Raw genomic sequence first — 20016 nt, 5'->3', positions numbered from 1 at the left:
AATATTTTCTTGATTCATTCGACTGAGGAAATTAAAGAAAGTAATCGACATATCACGGCAGTACACATTCATATTGAATATTAATAACAATAACTTTGAGAGTACATAAGCACTACTTTATAATGTTGGAGTCCAGTAGATATTCGATTTTTATGCGGAATATAACACAACAGTTTATCTTACGCGATGCTTAGTTCAGTTAAATAGACTTGATGTTTGTGTGGTGAGTACGCAATTTATTAACTTTTAGAACTTACATTATGATTTATTTTATGTACCAATCACAAAACCCTCTTCCTTGACTGTTAATCCACTAATAATGTTGTGCAAAGTTATATATTATCACTTAAGTACCTAGTTTGTAGGTATGTCCACACTCTTATTCAGATTGATGTTTGACGTTGACATTTTCTATTTTTGGTGAGTTACATCTTGTTGACATAAACATAAGTATTTCCGATATCCATAAGTTCTTCCCATAAGTATCAGCCGTCCGTATCTTGCCAATGACTACTTTTTTCCTCATTCCACATAGGGGCTGTGGACGCGTCTATTTGCAAATGCCGATTTGCGACATATTGTACGAATAAAACGTTTTACAAATGTCTCTGCTACTATGTAATTCGATATTTATGCTTTTAAAATGTGCAAACGGACAGATGGAGCTCGCCGAATCTATCGGTTTTCCTTATCGAGTGCTTGTAGCAATCATTTCCAAGGATCGAAAAATCGGGCCGCTACTGAATATGTCGGACGTCTTCCGAATTGCAAGTTCAAACCGTCAGTTCGGTTTCTAAGTCAAACCGAATCACCTGTCTCGAACTGATCGGTCCAGAAACTCCTTATTAAACCCTCAGATCGGAGAAAGCTTTCAGCCAGCTCCACAGGACACTTGAAGACCCCCATTTAGTTATCTTGTATTTGTTATTATGGAAAACTATTCCATTTACATGGTTTTGTGACCTGTCAATAGCTCATAACCAGACGGACCTACCTGTGAGAACAACAAAAGGCTTCAACCTCTGACTTTAATTGTGATATTATTCCATCATTATTGGCCAGTTGAAGAAGCTTTATCCCGTGCCAATTAGAGACCAGTTTCCTTAAGTTTCAAAAATATCAATCAAGTGACTTACGGTACTCTCCTAATTGTGCTACACCAGATATAAAAGTATATCGTTACATTTTTATCGATTTCCATGAGAACTATTTTCTCCGTTGTACGTTAACGTAGGCTTACGAGGCTTCACGATCAGAATATGAATATTAGTTGACCAATTTGTTCCTAAGAGTGTCGATCGCGCTTGCCTTCCAAATTTGGTTACCGGTTGGAATTCCGACTCAGTCATGAGCATTCACTGATCACGCTGTAAATATTTTCTGAGTTGGTATGCGGTGACACATTCACGGCTGCCGTTGGATGGACTGAAGCTCTAATTTAATATCAGAGAATAGCACTGTGAAGAAAATACTGAAAAACACGAACCGCTCCCCCTCGAGACATGCGTAGGCATTTTTCATTTTTGACATTTCTTCTTATTCTCGTATAGTCTCAATTTTGATGGTACCATCAAAGCCATCGAATCATCATGAGTCATCAGTCCTCATTTAATTAATATATTGGCAATTAATATTCCATGAAAAATCACCGATCGAAATTCAATCCATTGACAACTTTTTTTTCCATTCATCATCTCTAACTCCCACGAACTCTTACACATCTTCATTTTTTCACTTCTGTCCAAATATCATCTACCAATCTCATCCAAGACCTCATTTCATCGACCTCTTCGATTCAAACAAGGATATACTTTACACCAGAGGTGGGGTAACTAAGCCCCTCGAAGGTGTCACCGAGTGTTACTTCTGGCAATAAATAAATTGAGTGGATATCTAAAGCCCACGCTTCCCGCCTTGTATACCTAACTTACCTTTTTAGATGTCGGTATGCGTCCTAGTGCCAAAAGGTTTTCCTGGCGTTTGTCTTTCAGAGTAAATTTTGCTCTACTTCTCTTTCACAGTTATCATATTATTATATCCTGCACGAATTTCTTCTTTGACGAATGAAGAGCTATAGGAAGATCATCATTGAATGGATTCTTGATTTGACGGAAATGTAGAAGCAGTAAAAATTTCGTTTTAGTTTGCAATTATTAGGGAATATGACTGAGAGGGCGGGTAATTTTTTTACCATCAATGGAATTAGGATCGTTTAAGTATAGCGGATACGCAGGATTTTGGAGGATGGGTAGTGAGAAACCCGGTGTCGAAAATTGCCTTCTGATGAAAGAAGCCAATTCAATCGCAGTTTAAAAGACGCATGATAAAAAAACTTGCCCAAATTGATCTGACAAACAGACAGAACTGCCGAAATTCTCTTCAAATTTTCTTCAATCAAACGTCGGAATTTCACGTAAAAACACGCTGGGATTCGGACCCTGGTCATCGGGAATCAAAGCCAACGCACTTTAAGAATTTCATTAAAACGAAAAAATATGTGTGAAAAAGTTCACAATGTATAATTGAAAAAGCAGTTGCAACCTTGGGTCAATTGTATAGTGTTTACCAAAGAGTTGCATAAAAATGAGCACAGAGGTTCATATATTATGTGGCGTGAGTGGGCAGATTTTCGTCCTTTGATGGATTAATTGAGGTACTGCTTTGTTAACGCATGGTTCTTATTCCCACTAACCCCGATGAGACTCCTCCAACTCTTGCCTTGATTGTACGTATTTTTTCTCTGGCGAGGATTACGTCAAAGGGATGGAAAATATTTATCTCGGAATCAATCCTCGGCATGGATCGTTGCCAAGACTAACGATTTCCGAGAACGATTCAATAACTTCAATGCAACACTTTCTCATTGCCCCGTGATATTCCCACTTTTTACGGTCTTTATTTCATCATAACTGAAGAACTTCCATCCGTATTGATTGTGCTCATTTGTTTAACTGTGTCTGTTTGGAATCTGGTAAAAATTGTTTAAAATTAAAATGATTTTATATCGTTAATTTTCAGCCATGGCTAAACACCCTTTTTGATTTTAGGAGGGAGGCATTAGATTTCAAAATAAATCATCCTGATTGTTAGCAGAAAAATATGGAATTATTATCAACACCCGTATCCTTAACTTAGGGATTGTAACCCTTAAATTGGAGCTGGTGGGACAGTTCGCGTGTCTGATAAGTATTCTTCACTAAGATTTTAATTTCTTAGAATAAAAAAATCGTGCAAGACTGGTTAGTGGAAGGTACATTTTATACGACGGATACTACAGAGGTACCAAATATGAGCTGAAGAAGCCAAGGCAGAATCTACCCGAAAACCTCTTCAGTTGTTCCAAAGAATTCTATAGAAATATTTTAAACAGTTTGCGTGAGATTTATAGAATTCTATGGAAGAACTTTACATTTTATAAATATTTCCATGGAAAATTATGAGATAAATTCTCTTCGGTGGGAAATAGTGTTTGCATTGCGCCGAGGTCATTCAGAAAACCACGACGACATGTGCGTAATGATTTCCAGGTACCGTAAACATTTTATCTCTGCTCAAATCTGAATGGGATGTACTTGATAAGTAATGGTATATTTCTGATTAGTTATGTAAATCAATAATATGGTAATGCAGGCCGGCGGTATTTTTTCGGTGTGCCAAGTGGTTATCTGAAATCCCCATAAATGACGTTCGCCGTGATTGACGGTCTTGCCCTGTGAAATTCCATTTGTAGACCGATAAAAACACTGAGTAAAAATTGCACAATTAATTTATGAACACGAAACGTGTTTCGACGTTACTACGTCACCATTTAGTGTGCTCTTGGAAACAAGTCAAACAAATTTCTATCATTACGTATGTACGTAGCTACACCAAAGTCGTGGTTGTGTATTTAGGGCCCGGTTTTACAACACGGAGGTTCTTTGGGTATGAAGATCTCTGAATTGTATACAATTAGGCCCGCACTTTTGCTTGATAGAGCATTCAATCGCTACGCGTTTTATTCGCTTTCCGATGGTTTAAGAAAAACTCGCAAAACTTCCTCTGACTGCGACTGGAATCCAAGGAGGGAGGAAAGGGGAACGATCGACCATGTCACGACCACCTTCCCCCGCCACGCGCATTTGTACCAAGCGGAAGAAAAAATGAGTGACTACATACATCATTATAGCTGTAAAGGAAGGAGTGACGGTAAATCACCAAAAATTATGGAGAAATAAAGTGTAATATATATATATATATATATATATATATATATAGTGCGCTGATTTATGAAAAGCGGAAACAGTGCATATGACGTCATAACAGACAGGAAGAAGACACGGAAGGAAAGAGGCGCGCGTATGCAAACTAGAAAATTCAGCTAACTATATGAAGATGAGAATTGTTCAGAAACTAAAATGATTGATAAATGAACATGTTTTCACATAAATGTATTTTTAATATTCGTCTCCAAAAGGAGTCATCAATTGATGAGCGATGGTGCACATTGCCATTTACCTGCAGAAATCGGCACTCACTTCTTTCCAATGCGTATTATTTCAAGCTGTGATAATTCTCGTCAAACAACTCCTTCTAATGGTATGTCATGCCAAATAGTATCCAATATACTAACAATGGCGTAAACTGCATCGTGTGATGTCACCATCAGCTTATTCTTCCACCTAATTCGTCACATTTTTTTCATTTCTTGGAAACTCCATTACCTCTTATTCCCATCATTATTAAATGTAAATTTTTGGGGTAAGGAAGAACGTGGTTTGACAATCGAAAATTTGGAATACGTGTGAGTTTCATTTATATGTGTTCCTCTGTGTTTTTGGTGGCTAGCGCTATCTCGCTTCTATATTTTAATTATTATTCACATCTGTGGGACTTTCCTTCAATATATATATATTCGAAAGCAGCCAATATGTTCTTTATATGTAATTCTGGTGGCATTTAATGGTGCTCTCTTCTTCATTCCACTTACTTCTCATCCCCCCAAAATCATGGAAATAACATTGACCATCGAATATCGACCGCAGACGAAAATTAATGACAGCATTAGAATCCTCTATGCTGCAAGTGTGTGCTATATACGAGGACATCCTTCGCTACGAACGGGTAGAGAAATCACTAATGCTCAGTGACGAACAGTGAAATCGCTAATTCCACCTTGCAAGTCGTCCAATGCCTGTTAATATGCAGAAGCCGCTCTACAAGCTATTAGGGCCTCGAGTCACCTTGATTTTAATCTAGCAACTTCCTTTCTTCTGAGGACACTGTCAAACGAGCACAATTATTCTGTGGCTAATGGAGGTTGAACATATGTCGTTGAAGACAATATTACAGACAAAGCGTAGTGTTCTCTTTCGATCGAATTTCGAACTTTTAAGACCTTTCTAATCTATTCAATATATCTCTTTAAAATTTTGCAGTACTCGAGGAAAGGCATTGACCTCTCAATGTTGTCTTTTTTTCCATGAAGGCATTTGTAATATTCATCCATTCAATTCGACTGCAGTAACTAATGGCGATCACCAGACGCCAGCAATCATAACGGCAACGGTATGCTATCCTTTACCATTTGCAGTAATTTAAGAAACTATTTTGGAATTTCACAACCATGTCCAACTTTTTCTGTGCATTGTTTTATAAAAATTATTGGTTGTTCGCTGATTTATTTCTTTCGTCGCCTAAAACAAGCCATATTTTTAAAGTATTTTACTTCTCCTCAGCAGACTCGCTCACCATTCTTTCGTATACCCATGATTAATGTCCATAATAGAAGTCTTCGCCTTAAATACCAACGATTGAAAAACAATTTTTCTAATAAACTTTGTTAATTTGCTACCATTTCATATAGATCATCTCTAACAACAGCAGATTTTATGCTTTCGTTTCCTTACTACTACTGGCTTTCGTGACAAAAAGTCTTAATTAATGGTTCTCAGGTCATCGAAGTCTATCCGAAATATGCTCTTCCAGTGATCACCTCCCATTTCTTCCCTTCGACTTCGATAATAAGATTATGATGAAAAACGATTTCCCCGAAAGGGTTTCTTTGCATTGATTTTTGCTGGATATTCAGCTATAACATTTGGGTTGTGCGAGCGTACATTATTGAGCTGCAGCATCCAACCTGATGCTTTCAAATATAGATTATTGCGATTAATATGACCTTTAATATTTTTCATAATTATTATATAGTATGATCCATTTACAGTTCCGTTAACATGCCCTAATCGAATTCCGCATCATTCCCTAAATTTGATTAAATTATATCATCGTAACCTTTCCACCACTGCCTTTTTTTGAGATTCCTATGAGAGTGTTTCCATAGTTGTGGAAATGGAAACAGTTCATCTAACGTGAGCCCCGCAGAGGCTTCTTAAACATTATAATATATAATTAGAAATGTTTGAAAATTAGAACATCTATTAGAATATCTATTTTTGCGATATTTAGATGATGCATAAAAATAAGAAAAAAATATTAATTTATTGCTTGATTTACAACAATTAAGACGTGTCCCATTATGCGTCCATTAGAAATATCCTATTTTCATAAAAACATTCATACATCCCAAGAATATTTTTTTCTGATAATATGATGGTGTAGACTGCAACAATCAACTGTTATTTCAATCTGTTTGCTGAATATAAATTTAGAGAAGTTGCATGCATTTATAAAAATTATGCTTCATCGTATACAGTAAAGAAATTTCTCAAATTACCAAGGCACAAGTTTACATTACGGATGGTATAAAATAAACTTATCTTTTTTTTATATGTGCACACGAACATCGCTTGCAATCTTCCCCAATTGTATCGACATCCGATAAATTTATTGGCTCAGAGATACTAGAAAATACGGTTTTTAAGTAAACATGGAGCACATGTTTCCCACTAGTGTGCTTTCGGATCAATCCTTGAGTAATGGCTCTTCGGAAATTCAATATTTTAAATTTAAATCTGACTATAGTATTTGCCAATTGGCAAGGAGTTATTGACAGCAATATCACATGCGTAAAAAATGCGCATGCGCATTTATACTATTGGCAGTAGCCCTAAAAGGTTAGGGTAGGTTTTCAATTGACCCTGGCACTAAACACTACTGCGCCCCTTATTAATATGACACAAAATATTCTTTAACCCTTAAATATATTTATAATGGCTTGTTATTTAGCCTTGGACACTTCCTGCCTCCCTTTATTCAGTCCAACATGCCTATCCTTTTCCTCCTTGGACCTCGCTTTCCCAGCATTCTCCTTTCATCATTACCGTCTTCAGCATCCCATTGCTTCTGAGAATCTCCTGTATATATTTGTCCTGCCTTCTTAGAATTTCTCCTAACTGCTATCTCTCCTCCCCTATTATTACCCTAGGAGAATAGTTTTGTCCAAAGTAAGCCCCTAAAATGGCAGTTATCTTTTTTTTGTAAGGCTGGCGTGATTTGCAGTCAAAACCGTAAAAAAACGCCTCAGGGTAAAGTAGAAAATGGACAGAAATTGGAAAGTAGTAAGTGAATTATAAAATGTACAGTTATACTCAGAGGTCGAATATTAGTGCAAAAAGCAATTGACGTAGCGATTTCAATTTCTATGATGTTGACATAAAACTCGTTGGGTAGACATCATTTATTCATAAAATTATCGGAATTATACTTCGCATAATGTGTGGAAAATACATTTGAGAAATCTTTAAATTTACGAGCAAGAATTGAAAAATATAATATTTTAACAGATATTTTGGGACATACATGGAGAAGACCTTTTCACTTAGATATCCAAGTGCATGTACCTGTAGTTATCCTGGTCTACATTATTTGGGTGATGTTATATATTTTTGTACTAAATATATGTTTTATATTTCGTAACTAAACATTATTGAAAACTTAAATTTTGATATTTCGTGCCTGGTATGTAATCACCCCATGCCACTCACCCTAGCGTTTGGCTTGCAGGGTACTTCGTAGATAGGTAGATAAGCCCAACAGCGTGTAAAAAAGTCACTTGCATAGTAATTCGTATCAAATGATTGGCAAACCGAATGAATGATATGTCAGAGTCTTTGTGAGGACTGTCACTTGATGACTCGCACGACTAAAGTAATGTTTATGCTTATCTTACCTTTTTTTCTTAAACTCGTATCTCACCACAACTTCATTGTATATATTTCCCGCTCTCGCGTATGGCAACTTAAAAAAATTCCCTGTATGTATTTCTCTTTTCTAAAATACCAAGGGAGGACTTCAAAAGTAATGGCCAGTTTCCATGACTACAAAAAACTGACCTATTCTCAGCATGATTGTCACTAAAACTTCAGAATTTATTTCGCTATTCAAATGTTTTGCGAAGGAAGAATGTGTCTTTATTTCTTTCCCTGCTATAAAATTTCAAGAGAATTCTTAAAAAGGTTTTCACGTAACAGCAGGGCTACTACTCAAAAACGAGACTAAGTGGAGTAGGGCCTGGACGTTTAAGTTACCAATTAAGTGGAATAGGACACCGGTACCCTATTATGTATTTTGTAATGCGGTAAAGAATCAGTCTCGTATTAACTAGTTGTAATTTTGATAACTGTAATTTTATTTTTTACTTTCCTTGAACTTCGGTTGGCACAATTAATGCATATCTTGAAAAATAATTAAATTCAACATCAACAAAAATGTTTAAAAGATTATGATTTGATCGTGCGATTTCATGATAGTTGTATTTTTTAATTAGGGTAACATATATGCAGCAAGTACTTTATAAAACCATAAACACAGTAATCAACCCGAAGGTCGGTTTAATAGGTGATGGTAGAGTCTATGAGTCTTGCCTGGTTGATTTAGATTATGATGATCCATTCAGTCGTTTGCATTGTGAAGTTAAACATCAAAACGCATGGGGTCAATGTTGTTGGAAAACTGGTATTTTCGGCAATGCTGCCTTTTTTAACTGGTCAGTGGGAGCGAATTAAAATAAAAATTGCACCCATTACACCTATTTTCATAAACATATACCGTAAAGGAGATGCTAACTTGAAAATTTCTTAACCTTGGAGCAAACACTAATAGAGCATATTTGAGGACGTGTCTAGGCTGGCTCATGTTTTTGCCACCGTTTAATTGAACTGCTCTTGCGCATGTCGACCCTTGACCCTGTGACTGTATGGACTCGTAGCAGGAAAAGTATAGGTACCGAGAAATTTCCGACTAGCAGAAAAAAACAGGACCCTTCTGGTCGCGTGACGCCATAGGATTTTGTAGTATGCTGATTACGTGAATCTTCTGCACCTTTGGGGTTGAATCCATTCCATTTGGTGCAAAAGCCTCATAGTAAAACCCATGGATTTCCAAGCATCCTAAGATGGGCTCAGTTCAAAACCTCTTTATCCCAGGTGTTAAGCTCATCACGCCGCCAAGAGAAAAAAATTATGGCTATGGACACACCAAGGTCCGCATCGTCAGCCGTCATTTAAATGTGTAAGTGCGGCCTTATTGCAGATCTGAATGAACAAACTATGCCAGAGGTGCTATATTTTAGGCCGTAGTGAGTCTTTTACGTCCGCATCTACAAATTCAACGGTGGCGGCGTGCGTCTGACTTGACGACGATGAAGGCAAATTGGGAACACCTTGGGCCCGCTTTTGAATCTCGGCGGTGGTGGAAATTTTTGCAGGGATCCCGATCCCAACTTGGGGTGACATGTTGAGAGAACTTCGAATACGCTGGGTTTCTCTCCAGGGTATAGTTTTTTAAACAATAAAATGTATTTTTCCTCAAATCTTTTTTTTTTCAAATTTATACTGTTTCGTGAAAGAGGATGCCTTCCTTTAGATAGAAAATATCTTCTTTTCGACTCAATAAACTCTTAAGATTTAGGTCCTCTGCATATATGTAAAGTTAATATAACAAGGTTGTCTATTCATCACGTCAATAGAACTTCGGGTAGAGAGTTAGTCAAGGCGTTAACTTTTGAAATTAAATCTCGACTAGCTCCTTGACCTTAAGTCTCTTCAATTCGTTTGAATGGTATGTACTTGTGAGATCCCCATTTGCTCTTTGTTCAAATACTCCTGGGAAAGTTGGAAAATGTTTTACTATTGAAACAATTTGTGGAAACACTTTGCGTCAACTAACTGTTGTTTGCAAATATTTGAGAGTAAATAGTTCCTGTATAGCTTTGGTACAAAATTCATAACTCTTGGACACTAATTACTCCCGCAAGCCACTCCAGTAAATTTTCCCCATTGGCCTCATTCCCTTCCTAATTGCGTATACGTATGTAGGGATTGCTGCAGATGTTGTGGCGGCTATTGAAAACACTTTGGGAATAAGAAGACGCAAGGAGTTCCCGATTAGGAAAAAAATAGAAAATTCACTGCAAATAAACGAAATACGTGAGAATCCTAAAAAAAGTTGCAACTGTTGAGTGGTAAAATGGCCCTTGACATCCTGTACATCGAACACCAGTTTTACTTCATACTGTTGAAGTCCCTATTCCCTCGCCCACGCGGCCTAGAAAACCGTTTGTTATAGAATAAAGCGTGCTGATGGACTCTGAGCACCTTGCTTGTTAACTTATAATTTCACAATGAATTAAAGCAAATTCTATATTATTAAAATATGAAACATGTTTCGTTGCTGCAATGAAAGTGAAATATTTTAATACCCACCGGTACGCTCTTATTTGCATGACTGCTAGTTCTGATCCGACTTTCTAATAAACGTAACCAACTGCTTACTAACGTTCGACGAGTGATAGCTTAATAGCCTATGAATGGTCTTCTGCTTTCAAAATTGGCCGCACGTGGAGTTCGGTGGCTTTTCCTCTGAGCCCTAGTGGCATTGGTCAACCTAGGCATTGAGCAATACGTGCATTGCCAAGAGGCAGGACCTATGTGATTGTTGCATTTCAAAATGATTCGCTTTTTGTCGCGGTATTAATAATTGTGAAAACCAATAAAAAGTTCATGACGCTGATTCAAAATTATTCTTAGTATTCCAAAAGATTTTTACAATTTTCCGAAGCATGCTCTGATGAGAAAAACGCAGCTATTTTCAAGAGTTTGGGATCTGAATTCCTGGCAGAAGGGAACCAAATTACTGGTAGAGAAAAATGACCTAGATGTGAATGCTATTTCCGTGTGCCGGAGATCAGGTGGCGAGAGGTTGCATGCGGGCCTTAGTTTAAGTGACTTGTGCGATAATATTTAAATTACCAATTACTGACTGCATCTACCTATCGCAAACTTTTCTGTTGGATTTATATCAATTCTTCAAAATATGTGATCCAGTACGTTGTAACGACTTTTTCCAAGAGAACATTAGATATCAAAATTTAACGTTAAAACTAAGAAGTTTTTTTTTGGGTTTAAGAGGTTGATGATGTGGTTATTATGAATTTGTCCTCGATTCCCTAAAATTTGACCCTTTACAAGGTTACCAGGTTAGAGATTTTACGTTCCCTTAAAATAACTGCGTACCTGTCGAAATATTGGATATATAGCTTGACAGTGATTCAAGGGACATCAGTTCAATTCTTCGTCTGAAACATACATCTCTGATCACATTATCTCTGAAAATGCACTACAGGCATTTATTAGCTGGTGAGTTTGTTTCCAAAAACGTTTCTCATATATCTCACCTTTCTTAATAACAGTCATAAATATACGTTCTCCGAGCCCTGAAGGAGTTTCAGAAAATCTTTCCTCTTGGGATTTCAATAGAGTTATCTTCAAGTGCTAAAATTGGCTCTAAATGGAAATAGTATCTTCAGGTGACGCCGGAACCTCGTTGAAGTCTTGTTGGAAACAACTGAGCCACTTAAGCTAATAACCTCACTCACCGCGGTAGAATTGACGCCGGTGTGCTAATCCTCTCTCGGAAATTTTTGTGCTTAGAATGTCGTTTCGAAACTAAACCTATGTAAGTGAAACAAGTGACTCCTTGTGGAAGATCGAGTCGATTTTATTTTTAATTTTTTTTATTTGAGGTTCAGCTATTTCATACATATTGCATGAGACTCTTTCCACAGAAAATTTTCCATATGCGTTAATGCTAATTATTTTTATGATTAAATCATTCATGTCTCTAAAAGCCGCTAATGATATTATTTATAGTTGTTACCGAACCATTGATGAACCGAATGTTATGTTATTAATGTAATGTAATTCAATGTTACAAAATTCTTCATAATACTAATTTATTTAGTTTTAAATATTCTTTGTATCTCTGATTCATTAAAAATTAATAGTTCTTTACCTAAATACATCTTTATTCTTTAAATCTCGGGCAGTTGCTGCCATCGCGGCTTTCGCTGAAATTGCGATATCATTGCTAAAGAAGTTGATGCATTATTTCTTTGGTTCTAAAATAATGGAGGCATGCAGCGCACTTTCTCTCTGAGTTATAATAATTGGGTTGCCCTACCTCAGTTCGCCTCATTGTTAACCCTACAGTCAATTGGCATTATTGAAGCGTGAAAAATATCGTCTCCAAATCAGGATTATATTCGACAGGTCAGACAAGGTGCGTTTGGCAGACATGACAGGAAGTTTATGGTCCTTTTGGATGAAGGTGAGCCTTAGGTTGACTACTATATGTCTTTCCCTTCCTTTATCACAATAGAATGAGTTTATGGCGGTGACCGCAGAGGCCTTCCTTCCTCATGAATGTAAGCTTGAGCCGAGGCCGTGCTGGGAATATTTCTCAGCAAAAGTGGTAATGACTCAAAAGGAAGAGGTTTCTTTTTTTACCTGATCACCTCTTAATCTACCAACGACGGTAGATATCAATCTTCACCTTGGCCTGTGTTTTACTTCGGTGATCACAAGCCCTGCACGCAAGACAGCGATCCACGTGGGAGCAGGTTGCTACGCGTTTCAGAGTGTATAAGGTGTTTCATCTTGGCTTTGCATTGGAGAATCAAATTGTTTTGGGATGCCGTTATTCAGATATACTCTTGCATATGTTGAAAGTTCAGAATATGAACGCATGTCTTAATCCACGGAGAGTAATTGATTGGGTCATGATGCTCTATAGCCTACTCTCGTGATGCGAGGGTCTGGAATACGTACAAACGTAACTCCTTAGAAAATTATTGAATGCCTAAGACAGACTGACGGTAAAAAGGCGATAAAATATAGCTGTGCTGATCCTAACTGTGAACAAGTCATACTTTCAATTTATAGTTCAAGTTAATCGGACAATATTTCTAATCTGCCCGTCGCAAATCCGAATAGAATTGCGAAATAAATTCTGAGCAATTATTGCACTCGCATTTTAGAAACGGAATAGGGCTAAGGTGTTTTCGTACATGGAAGAGAATATGCAATTCCCCGGCGAAAGGCCTCGAAACACTGGAGTCTTTAACAAACGAACGTCCGCAGTTACAAACGGCATCCATAATTTTAACGGTCATGGATATTCGAAAGGAAAGCTAATTTTGTGGTCAAATTGTAAAGCAATCATAGTACCTTAAGATTCAACAAAGGGTGAATATTTGGCAAAATATTTTATTTGACAAGAGATACTAGAAGAATTAAAAAAGGATTGTCGGGAAATTCACGGATGGTGAACTTTTGGTGCCCTTTGTTAGGAGAAGAAAAAATATACACACGTGTGTGTGTATGTATATATATATATATATACGAGTATGAATGCATGTCTATACATGAATGTATGTGTATGTAAATATACTCGCTCTTGGAAAAAATTGTGAAGCGATATTTAGGAGTAGGATGACCCAGGCATGGTAGATACTACCTTGATCAAAAATTTCCCGGAATTTATTCAGAAAATTAAAAATACAAGTTTATTCATCTAAATCTATATTGTCCCCTTCAAAGTAATCCCCATCGACTGCAACACACTTATGCCAGCGCTTGATCCAATCCTCGAAACATTTTTTATATTCGGTTTTCGGTATGTCCATCAGTGCTTCCTGCGGTTTTTCCATTACTTCCTCTCGGCTGCTAAAACGCGTTCCCCGTAATGGTTTTTTAACTCGATTGAACAGAAAGAAGTCACAGGGAGCCAAATCAGGTGAATTCGGTGGCTGTTGGATGGTATTTGTTGCATTTTTCGTCAAAAAATTACGAATAATGATAGCACTGTGCGACGGTGCGTTATCATGGTGCAAAATCCACGAGTTTTCTGCCCACATTTCTGGTCTCTTTCGGCGAATTGCTTCACGCAAACGTCTCATAACGCCCAAATAATACTCTTTGTTTACTGTCTGGCCTTCTGGCAAAAATTCATGATGCACTACACCGTTGTAATCCATGAAAACCGTCAGCATTGCCTTCTTTTTTGACTGAAAACGACGTGGTTTTTTTGGTCTCGGCTCATTTGGTGAACGCCATTCACTTGCCTGATGTCTGGATTGCGTGTCGTACTCATAAACCCACGTCTCGTCTCCAGTAATGATCCTTTTGATGAATGTGGGATCGGATTCAGCCTCGCAAATCATGTCTTTTGCGACGTCAACACGGTCTCTTTTTTGCATGAAATTGAGGTCTTTTGGCATGCTACACGACGGAAACCCAAATCATTAACCACAATGTCTTGGGCGGATCCATAGGCAATGTTCAAGTCCTCCGCTATTTCTCTGATGGTTAATTTGCGGTTATTGACCAACATTTCTTTTACTTTATCAATTTTTTCACCGACTTTCGATGTCGATGGTCTGCCACTGCGTTCATCATCTTCGATTGACTCACGACCACTTCTGAACCGCTCGTGCCACTGGTAAACGACCGTTTTTTTTAGAGAATCGTTGCCGAAACACTTTTCCAACATTTCCAACGTCCGTGCGCCACTAAATCCGTTTTTTACGCAAAATTTAATACAAGTTCGTTGTTGCAAATTTAAATCCATTTCTGCAATTGTAAAAAATCGCCAACACACACAGAGATAGATGTACTCTTGGCTACGTAACTTTTGCAAATGTCAAGTTATGACACTAAGATTTAAAGGGAATATCAACAACAGATGTACCAATTTAACAAAAAAAACAGAACTCAAATCGGAACGATGGGAGCGCCACACGGTGGTTATTCCGGGAACTTTTTGATCAAGGTAGTATAAGAAAAAAAAACATTGAGCACCCAAAAAAGAGAGAATATCACACGATAATTAGAATTTTTGGTGGAACTACCACTGCCTTTAGCAGAACGTACTATTCTGCTGTTTGCCCTGTTTTTTGCATTCATGCATTTATTTATTTAAATCCGATAACTTGAATCATAATTTCAAATTCGTATCTCCAAAAATAACCGAACTGATCTACCGAATTAATTGTTTGTACACGTATTACTACCAGTGATTCGCCCTCATATTGAACAAAAAAGTCGGGAGTGAACATATTTTCCAAATAACTCTAAACTGCACAAATCTGTTATATCTGCAATTCTTCGACCTTCTCCCCAGTCGAATACTACATGTTAATAAATTACCGACTCGCGCGCCAAGCTGTTAACATCATGACAAGCATCGATTATTTTAATAGTCAAATGATGATGATAGAATGAAATAAGAAGTAGGGAATTTCCTCCTTCACTTTCATAAAATTGTATTGGCGGTCGCCTATACGGCTGCTACGGCATAGACGCTCAGTACGGTCAAGGACCCGTTCTCCTCGACCTGCCATCTACAAGGTTCGGAAAATAACGTTGTGGCCATAGTGCACTGCTTCAAATGGAAGAAAAGATTGAGAACCCAACGCTGCAACAAATGCAGCCTCTTGCAGCAAAATTTCTGTAGGAGCTTCATTGAACTCTACTGACTTTTTAATTATAAAAATAAATTACTCCCTGAGTGGTTTTCTACGTTTGAATTACAACGATATAACACATTTTAATGTGCGATTTTTTTATAAAAACACTTTACAGTTTTACATTATTTATGAATAGAAAGTTATATGACGGTACCGACGTAATACGTATAGGGAATGCATTGGGATTTATGCTATCTAGATATACACGGGTAGCTCTCCAGGAGAGAATAATAATAGGAATAATTGTAAGGATGTCTCTTTATCAACAGTGTTGAAAATATAATATTACCCCATCGTACTGCGGTAGGCGAGATCAAGTCGATAAAATTAGAGAGATTAAGTGTAGAACACATAGATTTATGATGTAATTTATCCTACGAACGATAAGGGATCAGAATAATGTCCGACGGCGCTAGGAGGAAAACATGTTTTGGGTCAAGGGTAGTCTGGTGTTTAATCACCACCTGCCACACATTCTAGCGTTGGCTTGCAGGGTTCTGTGCAAAAAAACCCACGTGTCACTTTAGTCGTCTTCGTCGTTCGCTCACCTACGCAAGACCTAACGACGGCAACTATATCCAAACACTTAGTAAGGGTGAATTCATATTACATTTTTGGTTACTTATGAAAGAATTTTACTGTATAAGTTGCATATTTATTTGTAGTAACGAGGAAGGTAATTCAGTTGGGCTATCATGGAACTCGTGTATGGAAGCGACCAGGGGATAACTTGGGCTCGCTGCTATTTCGTATCTGCGTACGTCCGGTTACTGCCGGACAAACTCTCATGACGGGTTAATGCTATTAGAGACTGATTAGTATCATTGTTGCGGCGGTAACCTCGGACGAAACTAGAAACATAACTTTGCTTCAATTTCGATGCCGTCATAAATTTCAATTTATTTACCTTCATTTTAACGATGATAGATAAAATAAAGCCATGCATAACGTTGCTCTCTTCTTTATGATGAAGTCCCTTGAAAATCTGGATTTTTTTGTATTAGATATTTCACTACCTCATTATGAAACTGACTATGTATAGGAAAGTAGCAATTCTGACCAATTCGAAGATTTTGACTCTCTACTTCGAAATTAGTTTATTATTATTATTAGGTAATCTACCTGTTAGGGTTTGGATGGACACTATATCAAATAAATATCTTGTTTCTTCTAACAAAACACAACCCAACATCCTACTCTACAACCAGCCCCTCTTTATCTCTGTGTCCTTCCTTCCGCCCTTCATCCCGTCCAATATCCATATCCAGTTCCTTCCCCATCCTCGTTTGCCTAACATTCTCCCATCTATCACATTCTTCGACATCCCACTGCCGATGAATACGCCCTTCAACCATTCTTCCTACCTCCTCATGATTTCTCCCAACAGTCCCCTCTCATCTCCCACCATACTTAGTACTTCCTCATTAGTTTTCCTTTCGGTCCATTTCACCTTCCCTATCGTTCTCCACACCCATATTTCAAAACCCTGCAATCTACGAATATCCTCCTGCTTCAAGGACCAAGTTTCCGCGCCGTACATAACTATGCTCCATATCAAAGTTTTTATGAGTATTTTCTTAACATCCTTACCCAACGTCTCTGTCATCACCTCCCTCCTCCTTGTGAAAGCCTCTTTGCGGAGCCCAATCCTTCTCCTTTCGTCCCTACTACTTTGACCACGTTGGTTCAAAGCACTTCCAAAATACGGGAACTGTTCCACCTGCTCTAGTTTTTGACCTCCTATTTTAAAAGTAATCTTAGCCTTTCTCTTTCTGGGAAATGGTATAACCTTTGTTTTATTAATACTGATTCTCATCCCATATCTATGGCAGTGAATTTCCAATTCACTCGGCAATGCTTGCAACCCCTTGGTGGACTGACAAACTAGAGCTTGGTCATCAGCAAACCATTCTGATTTTACGGATTCCCCACTGGCTTTCATTCCTAGCTCGAGTTCATCCCATCCCTCTTTAATCATTTCCTCCTCATACAAGTTGTACAGTACGGTGATAATGGATAACTCTTCCTAACACAGCCCATCCGGACTCTCCGTTCCCCACTCGCACCCGAGCAGTCTGAGACATGAACAGGTTTCGGATCAACCTCCTATCCCTCCTATCTATTCCTATTTCCTGCATTATACTCATTAGTTTTTCCCAATTCACTCTATCAAAAGCCTTTTCGAAATCTACAAAACAGGAAACTTCTGATTGTATCCTATTTTCCTCCCGATTAGTGGTCTCACTACTGCAATGGCATCGCGCGTACCTCTCCCCTTCCGAAACCCAAACTGATCATCCCCTAAGTAATCATTTATCCTACTCTATCCTTTTGTTGATGATTCTGAGAACCACTTTAGCTGTAGAGGAAATCAAACTTATTGTTCTCTCAAAACTTGTAGTCCTCACATGATGTAGCCTTTATCTTTTTCGGATTTGGAACTAACCCTGATTCCAGTCTTCCGGCCAGATTCCTTGCTCATAGATGCTACGAGACAGTCCATATAGAGTCTTCCTCCCACATTTTACTAAACCTTTTAGTAGTTCCGCAGAAATGTTGTCTACCCCCTCACCCTCATTTTATTTCATCTCCCTTAATTCCCTTTCTATATCATCGTCGAGGATGCTTAGACCTAACCTATCTTCTTCTACGTCATATTCTATTTCTATGTCTAAGCTTGATGGACTAAGTTTCTTACCATCCAGTTCTTCTGTATATTTCTTCGATCCCTCTTGAATCTTTTTTGCTACTTCGAAATGTGATTCATGTTTTATTTTTTAATAAAGGACACACCTTTCATGATTGCCCTCATAGTTCAGGTTATACGAGCGTAACCTTCATTTTGTCACTTAATGTTATGAATTCAGCCAAAACCTCACTGGCCGCTCTTACTTGGTAAGAAAAAAACAAATAAGTACACCGTATTTCCAATTTCCCACTGTGCCAAGTACGTGAGAATTTTTTCTTCGCAATGCTAAATCTTCGCTCTATTACAGTTTAAGAGCGATAGATATTCAAGAAAGGATCTCCAAGAGGGAAATCGGGCCCAGTGAAAGCATTTTTGGGGCCCATAAGGTGTGCCAAAGTGAGGTGCAATGGCGATAGTCTGGCTTCAGCGTTATACATCTCATTCCTGTCTCCCGAACCACGGCAGAAAGAAGCAGAAAATACCAACTGCAACACTTTGGTTTCTGATTGACGGTAAGGTGATTGTTTTGTGATTATCATAATACAATTTAATCTCCGTATCCACGGATTCTGTTTCCGCGGTTTACCGCTGTCCGCATTCGTTGCCGAGTCTTATTCCTTTCCCCAATATCCACGCAGAATTTTCTCAGTAGATACCTGTAGCTCTAGAAGGAACCCCCAGCTTTATGAAAATTGTCCAAATATATCTACAAAAATTTACCTCTTAGTTTTATAACTTATGTTAACGTCAGAAAAAATACATGAATTAAAACTGGCCATTATAAAAACAATAAGAATTGTAATGACTGACTGTAAATATGTAATTACTCATGCAGATCGTAAATTCATCGACTCAAAAGTACAATATTTTAACTTAAGCTATAATTGCCGCTTTACCGTTTATACTATTCAGGCACCTAATTAGTAGGTACGGTCAATTTCATCGGAAGTTTTAAATATAGTATATGTTTAATTCATACATTTCTTTCCCAGCAACTAAATTGATGATTGTAAGAATCATTTGAATACTTCTAAAAATGTGTAAGTATGCGGGTTGGCTTAAGCTCATTACAGTCTTCCTTTATTCACTCCCTGTGGACACTTTCACTTCCGAGGTTAGCACACTTGAATAAATGTTAACGGATACAAGGCTGATTACAAAACGCAATAATCCCACAACCAAGGAAACCTGTGCGTGGACAAAACCGTGATATAGGAGGAAAAATTTGGTGACCTTGAAGCAACTAGTGTTTTTCGTTAATTTTCATTGAAAAAACTTAAAGTGAAATTATATCCATGCATTAAAGGTACTAAAAATCTCAAAGAGAGTTGTCAGGTGGTATTATTACGTAATCCGCCTTTCATTTATCGGGAAATACGTGTATATAACTTGGCCTAGGAATTCGGAAAAGAATACCGACCTCCACAAGAAAAATACTCTATAGTGAAACATTGGATGGCATTTTGTTACATCAACTAAAATATTTCATTTGAAACAGTCTGGTATCAAGTTGCAAAGCATATCATTCAAGACAATTTCAATTTAAAAACCTCGGGGCTATAGGACCGACGTACATGGACCG

At 37.8% G+C, this 20016-nt stretch overlaps 1 protein-coding gene across 6 annotated transcripts in view; it reads left to right on the top strand.

Annotated features, from left to right (window-relative positions):
• The window catches only part of LOC139693882 (uncharacterized), a 136819-nt gene that overhangs the window by 97193 nt on the left and 19610 nt on the right, over positions 1–20016 (top strand). For 4 of the 6 annotated variants that reach the window (XM_071592217.1, XM_071592243.1, XM_071592202.1 and 1 more), the window contains one exon: positions 18742–18946. The exons of the other annotated variants lie outside the window; for them this stretch is intronic. The gene's annotated coding sequence lies outside the window, so the exon portion shown is untranslated. The remainder of the gene's footprint in view (positions 1–18741; positions 18947–20016) is intronic. 6 annotated transcript variants of the gene reach the window in all.

Source organism: Hetaerina americana, unplaced genomic scaffold (assembly GCF_022747635.1).
Source record: "Hetaerina americana unplaced genomic scaffold, ioHetAmer1.1.p SCAF_1, whole genome shotgun sequence".
In the NCBI taxonomy this organism is placed as follows: Eukaryota; Metazoa; Arthropoda; class Insecta; order Odonata; family Calopterygidae; genus Hetaerina; species Hetaerina americana.
Note: the sequence above shows the minus strand (reverse complement) of the source record. Positions and strands in the feature narration are given on the sequence as shown.